This window comes from Frieseomelitta varia, unplaced genomic scaffold (assembly GCF_011392965.1).
Source record: "Frieseomelitta varia isolate USP_RPSP 00005682 unplaced genomic scaffold, Fvar_1.2 scaffold_89, whole genome shotgun sequence".
In the NCBI taxonomy this organism is placed as follows: Eukaryota; Metazoa; Arthropoda; class Insecta; order Hymenoptera; family Apidae; genus Frieseomelitta; species Frieseomelitta varia.
In genome coordinates this window covers 52,155-58,504 of record NW_025110689.1, presented here as the reverse complement: position 1 = coordinate 58,504, position 6,350 = coordinate 52,155, and the positions used below count along the sequence as shown (strand labels likewise).

The 6,350-nt window shown below is 26.2% G+C and overlaps 2 long non-coding RNA genes across 2 annotated transcripts in view; one reads left to right on the top strand and one right to left on the bottom strand.

Moving 5' to 3' along the window:
- Positions 1–1,314, bottom strand: part of LOC122537153 — a 3,450-nt gene extending 2,136 nt beyond the window's left edge. The window contains exons 1-3 of the long non-coding RNA XR_006308557.1: positions 1,197–1,314; positions 936–1,009; positions 753–844 (exon numbers count right to left, since the gene is read on the bottom strand). This is a non-coding gene — a long non-coding RNA (uncharacterized LOC122537153). The remainder of the gene's footprint in view (positions 1–752; positions 845–935; positions 1,010–1,196) is intronic.
- Positions 1,315–3,127: 1,813 nt separating this feature from the next.
- LOC122537149 lies at positions 3,128–4,523 on the top strand. Its single transcript, XR_006308556.1, has 3 exons — positions 3,128–3,203; positions 3,479–3,576; positions 4,065–4,523. It is a non-coding gene; the product is annotated as an uncharacterized LOC122537149 (long non-coding RNA).
- The last annotated feature ends 1,827 nt before the right edge of the window (positions 4,524–6,350 follow it).

Sequence of the window (6,350 nt, the reverse complement as noted above, 5' to 3'; positions counted from 1 at the left end):
CCTGAAAATCCTGAGCTAAAAAGATGATTAGTATGTTCATTTTTCATCTAACGGTTTTAGCTTTCATTGTATTATAAATTATTATAATTTTATACTCTGCTTTATTAATATAATAAATTATTAAAATTCTATGATTAAAAGAAAAAAATTGCAAATGAAAAAGAAATTTATAAAAAGACACGTTCAATTAACTCTAGATTAGGTATAAGTGGATGTAATTGTCGGCAATTCCTTCATCAAAGTATATTTACTAATTGATAAAAATTTATGAAAAGTATTAAAAATTTATTACTTTGATTTGGAAATTTACCTTTCGCGGGTGTCTTCTTGCATTTAATACTTAATACATTTTCATTTGGTGATAATTGAACTTTAATATCATTTTATTTAAAATTATAATGATATTTAAATCATATTGCATTATAATTAAAGATAATTAAAATAACTATGATTTTTATTGCAATGAAGTTCGATTCACATAATTTCAATATTAGATTCTCATTTGACTTAAGTATTAAAATTTTTGATGTAAAAATTTAGATCAGAAAACGCGATATACAAGAAGACCTATCTTGAGCTGATGAATACATAAAAAATGAATATTACTATTCACGAGTACAATATATGTAAGCTCGCGATCATTATGCTCGTCAAAAAATTTATGTAATACAACCAGTCACTCGTGTCGCTTCGGATCTTTCATCCTACAACATGATTGAATGACCAGAGGTACAAAAATGCATGCGACTCACGATTAGATGCAAAAAATGTTGTCATCAATATTTAAGGATAGCCATCGTGAAGTTTGTTGTCAAGTAGAAATGACCAAATGCCAGGAGAAAATCTGAGAAAATATTATTATAATGTATAAAAAATTCTTTCTTAAAGACAGTTAAAGTTAGAAAATTAAATAAACAATATGCAAACATACTTACATTCATGATCTTTAAAGCATCATTCGATTCTTTACAGCAGAGAGTGCATGTCGAAAATGAATGTCTTGAAGAACCTTTAACAAATGATTACATGACGTCACATAGTGTCCCTTTCGTGCAACTACAAATATCTATTCTTTCAATATTATGTACATGGCATACATTTGCACAAGAGAAAACCAACAATTCAAAGTAAATAACGTTAATTATATTAAAATTACACCGTAACAGGACTTAAATGTGAAATTATTTGGTAATTACCACAATTTTATTGACTGTAACTGAGATATCGTTGTTTACGGCATCCATCTTGCACACTGCAAACGCTTGCTTCGACGTTACCCACATCATCAATCAACACCTTACACAAAAGAAAATCAATAATTTAAAGTAATTAATATCAATTATATCAAAATCAGGCATAAATCAAACCTAAATTTTAATTTAATCACTTCAATTTTATAATACTTACGAACAATATTCAATCACTTGACACGGCGTTACGTCACGACACTAGAATGACAATTCGCGCCAAAAGTTCGTTAAACTGGATGGTAGTGGGGGATCTTTAACGAATAGGATTTGGGTGATTTCTCAATGAGAAACCCCAATTAATATTTGTGCTAATCAATTAATTAAAATAAAGAATTTTAATTATCCCTTGTATAAATATTAGTATATAATATTGTAAGAATCTCTAATGATGAATATATACGTGTATATTGATTTTACAGTCATATAAAAAACACAGGATTATTTTAGTATTTCGAATCGAAACATGAGAATTCACTTTATTATTAAATAAAGTTTGAAAATAAGATTTAAATTTGCTTAAAAATAACTAAATATTCTAAAATGCATTAATTCGTATCAAAATCTGAAATACCTTGTTAAATCAATTCTTCTATTTAATAAACTATAATTATTAGAGAAAAGAGATTTTTAATTTTTCACAAAGTTGAGCATAAAAAAAGACCCATATCCCATGGTGCTTCGGTAATATCTAACATCCTATGATATCCGACGTAATACTACGTAATACTAATAGTTTACTTATTAGATAATGATGCTTGCAGTCCAGTTTATATAAGCAAAAGGCCCCTAAGGGATTTAACACAGTCTAGATTAGACTGTATGCTTAATATCGTTTTCCAAATATTGATATTTGTATTTCCAAATAATAATACTTGGAGATATAATATTTGGCAAACACTATCAATTACTGGGACCCATTACGAACAAGAGGCTATACAAATATTCTATTACATGGTATAAATTAATACTATTTATCGATAAAATCCTATGCAGTACTGAAATTTAATTGTTATAATTTATTGCAAAGAATTAATTAGATTATGTAAGAAATACATAAATATTTTTAAGTGTTGAATAAAATTTATGAGAGAATAAAATTGTCTTTCAAATCTCTCAATTGAATTAATGAAAGATATTAATTATCATAATTCATTGTATGACGCACGATTGTAATAGAGATCATGGCAATCAAACATGCAGTTCATCACCAAAGATTCTAAACTATGCGACTCACCGATCATAGAATACATGATTGGACGATAAGATCCGATTGCCCTCGATTTCGCTGCATTTCCTTCCTCTCTTACATCCGTGAACCCTACTTGATTTCTCTGCTTTGAGCAGAATATGAGAAATTAAATTCTACACAGAGACATTTAATGAACTCACTTTGTACTGATATTAAATTTATTTAATGTAATGTACGATATCAATATTTATTTGGTTTAAAATTCAAAAGTACAGTTAATCAGGAATAGACTACTATTGAAGAAATTTTGAAGTTTTATTTAATTTTAAATGGTATAAAAGAAATGTATTATTAAATGATATAAAAGAAATTCGATTGTTTATAATATTTTGTAAGACATAGAAAAGATTTTTAATTTGTACACACTTTTAATTTATTAATAATTTTCTACAGTAATTATATTATAGTAACGAATATCATAGAAGTAAATTAATAATTTAATTGTTACAAATAAATTATTAAATAATAAACAATAAGGAGCATTAAAGATTTCTTGAAACTTTCGAACTTCCCTCCATACAAAATTTCAATTTCTCGCGCGTATTAATTAGCAAGAAGGACCAACTGCTTCAACCAATCAGGAGGCAGCTAGGTGAGATTTTGGCGGGATAAGCGTCAGTACAGTGCCTGGAAGTGTCGCGTTAGGTTGACAGTGTTCGAAAAATGTCGTGTCAACTGCTTAATTACCAGTTTCTTCGCATTTTGTAAGTTATTATTATGTTCATTTCTCTAATATACGTTCATTTAATCATTTGTTAAATATTATTATATTAAAATTGCATAATATACCGAACTTTATTATTCGCCTGTCAATGATCTCTCACTTGAGTGTTCGATCGTCATCAATATCTTATATTCCAATCTCCTAAAGCAAAATTTGAGCTTGATTATTGCCTCATTGTATCATACTCGAATTTAAATTTGTACATTTATCGTTGATTTTCTATTGTCATTAATTGTTGATTGATTAATTGCGCAGATGACTTCAAGAGAACAGGAATCCGTAGACGATATGAGTTAATAATAATCTATTTCTATCGGAAAATCTTCGATTTATGATAACGAAGAGAGATGTTTGTAAGTATATTCCTATCGTTTCTTGGATAATAATCATTCAATAAATTATTGATTCACAAGTGAATAATTTGTTTGAGTATATTAAATTATATTTTTTTATAATTATATTTATTTCAAATCACTTCTTTGCATTGACCTTATTATAAAACAAAACATTGAATAATTCAACAAAACAGGCTCTTAACATTATATAAATTTTTAAATTTAATATACATTTATCGAATCTTATATTTTTTACGCGAATTTTCAATTATGGCGTCACCAACTGTTTATAATCATAATGGCGTCTAACGAACACGTTCAGACATGTTTTGTTTGAAAATTTGACATTGCTTTTGCATTATTATATCACGCTGCTCTCAGACATTCTTTATGTAAAGAACTTTCATCCTTGCTACCATTCTTGAATATATATTTGACGGACAATGCAACGCGATTTATCACAAAACATATTTCAAAATATCTGATATATTGGATTATTTTTCCAGATTATATTGCATCCAGAATACAACTACAACTACAATATAAGGAGAAGAAAAAATATAAAACTTATTTAAATATAATATTTAACTTTATTAACTAATATTTGACTTTTTCACTGGTCCTCCTCCATCTCCTTCCCAAATATCTTTATTTTTTTTATATTTGTGACTGCGCGCAATGCAGTCTGTAGAGTCAGTATTTTCTGCGTAAAGTTACTTTACATATTTTTCAGTGTACGATAGTTCTTAACAATATAATGTAATTTTAATCGGAATTCATACATGTAATTAGAGTTAGTGTTTGTCAGTAGTTTTTTATTTTTCTTTTTTTAAATATTTATAGTGATATTAGTCAGTGCTCAAGAGGATAAAGCCTCTCCAGGAATTCAAGAATGTAAGTATTTTTGTACATTGATTCTAATTTAGATATTTGAATTTTTTTCCCAAACGAAGTCTTAGATTTCTTATTGAATTACAAAACAAAAATATTCCTAAATTTTCACTTTCTAAATTTTTAACAATTATAGCTTAAAGCTTCAATCATTATAGTAATGTTATTATGACCCAGTTATTATAGTTTATCACTTTCAATTTTTATTACTATTAGAATTCCAAGTTTAATATGGCTCCATCCCATACTTTTCAAATAATTGAACAATGATTTTTAAGAAGAAATTAGAATTTAAATTATTGTAGTTAGAGTTTATTAGCGTTTCAATTTTCATTACTACTACAATTCCAAGTTTAAGATAGTTCCATTTTACACCTTCTAAACAATCAATATAGCTTTTCATGAACAAATTGTAATATTTCAAATTTTATTAAAGGTTTCACCGAATTTTCACACTCCTTGTTCTCTGGAAAGGATTCAATGAGATTTCAAAAGCCATAAGTAAGTTTGCATTTGAATTTATTTATAATATTAATTTAACTTTTGTATTTTTTTTAATCATGTTTTAATCATGTTTAACTTTTATATTTTCTTTAATCATGTTTTAATTTTATCTCTTGTATATTTAATTATTATTAATGAGAAAATAAAATAAACAATTATTAGGTTTTCAATTTTTATTATTATTTAAATTTTATCATTATTGTCTCAAATTATATAAATGATTAATACGTCTATAAGATTGATTGTAATATTTTATGCATTTTTATAGATTTTGTCTTCACTTCTTCCATGACATTTAGCAAGTTACAAATACTGAGTTTCCCCGGATTATTGCAACATTCTTCGGATCTAACCGTGAGTTACATGCATTTTTGTTCCTCCAGTCATTCAATCATGTCGTAGGATGAAAGGTCCAAAGCGACACGGGTGACTGGTTGTATTGCATAGAATTTTTGACGAGCATAGTGACTATCGGTATATATTATACCGGTAAATAGTAACATTTCCTTTTTATGTATTAGCTTAGGATAGGTCTTCTTGCATATCGCGATTTTGAAATCTATTTTAGATACATTTTAATGATATGTTAATAATATGAATATTATAACATAAATACTTGGTATACAATCTAATATTTGTAATTAGTTTACATATCTATACTGAAAAATCATATTTACTATAGTCATTCGTAAAATAATAATACAATTAATATGATTATTTGCAAAATTGAAAGCAAACATATTTATAAATAGATGAAACATGAATATTATTGAACATTAGAATGATATTATTTAAATATTTTGTAGTATCTTGTCGCCTTGTTGACTTCATCAAATCTAATTATAATTGAAATTATTACACTATTAATGAACATATCATGACAGTAACTATGAATAATTTTGTCGTTTATAATATTATGAAAAGTTCTGCATTTAATATATGAGGCTCATATTTAATATATTTTCAATAAAATTTGAAATACAAAACATATTAAAGTTTAATTTCATCCGCCAAAGTATGTATTAAATTTTATGTGCAAGAAGACACTCCGCGACGGGCAGCTTTCGCAATCAAAGCAACAAGTTTGTTTTCATCATGTGCTTTGATGAAAAGAGTGCCCGAGGATATTTTCATTAATACTTTACTTAAAATTAGAGTCCATTATTACTCATTAAATTTAATAAAGTATTTAAGTATTTGCGTTGAATCTTACTACATATTTTTACAAATATATTTATTTCTTATTATATATTTATTTCTTTAATATCAATTTCTTTAATTAAAATAAATTAATAAATTAAAATAATTGAAAAAATACAATATAAAATAAAATCAACAAATATTAGTTCGTTATAAAATAAATATACTAACCATCTTTTTAGCTCAGGATTTTCAGA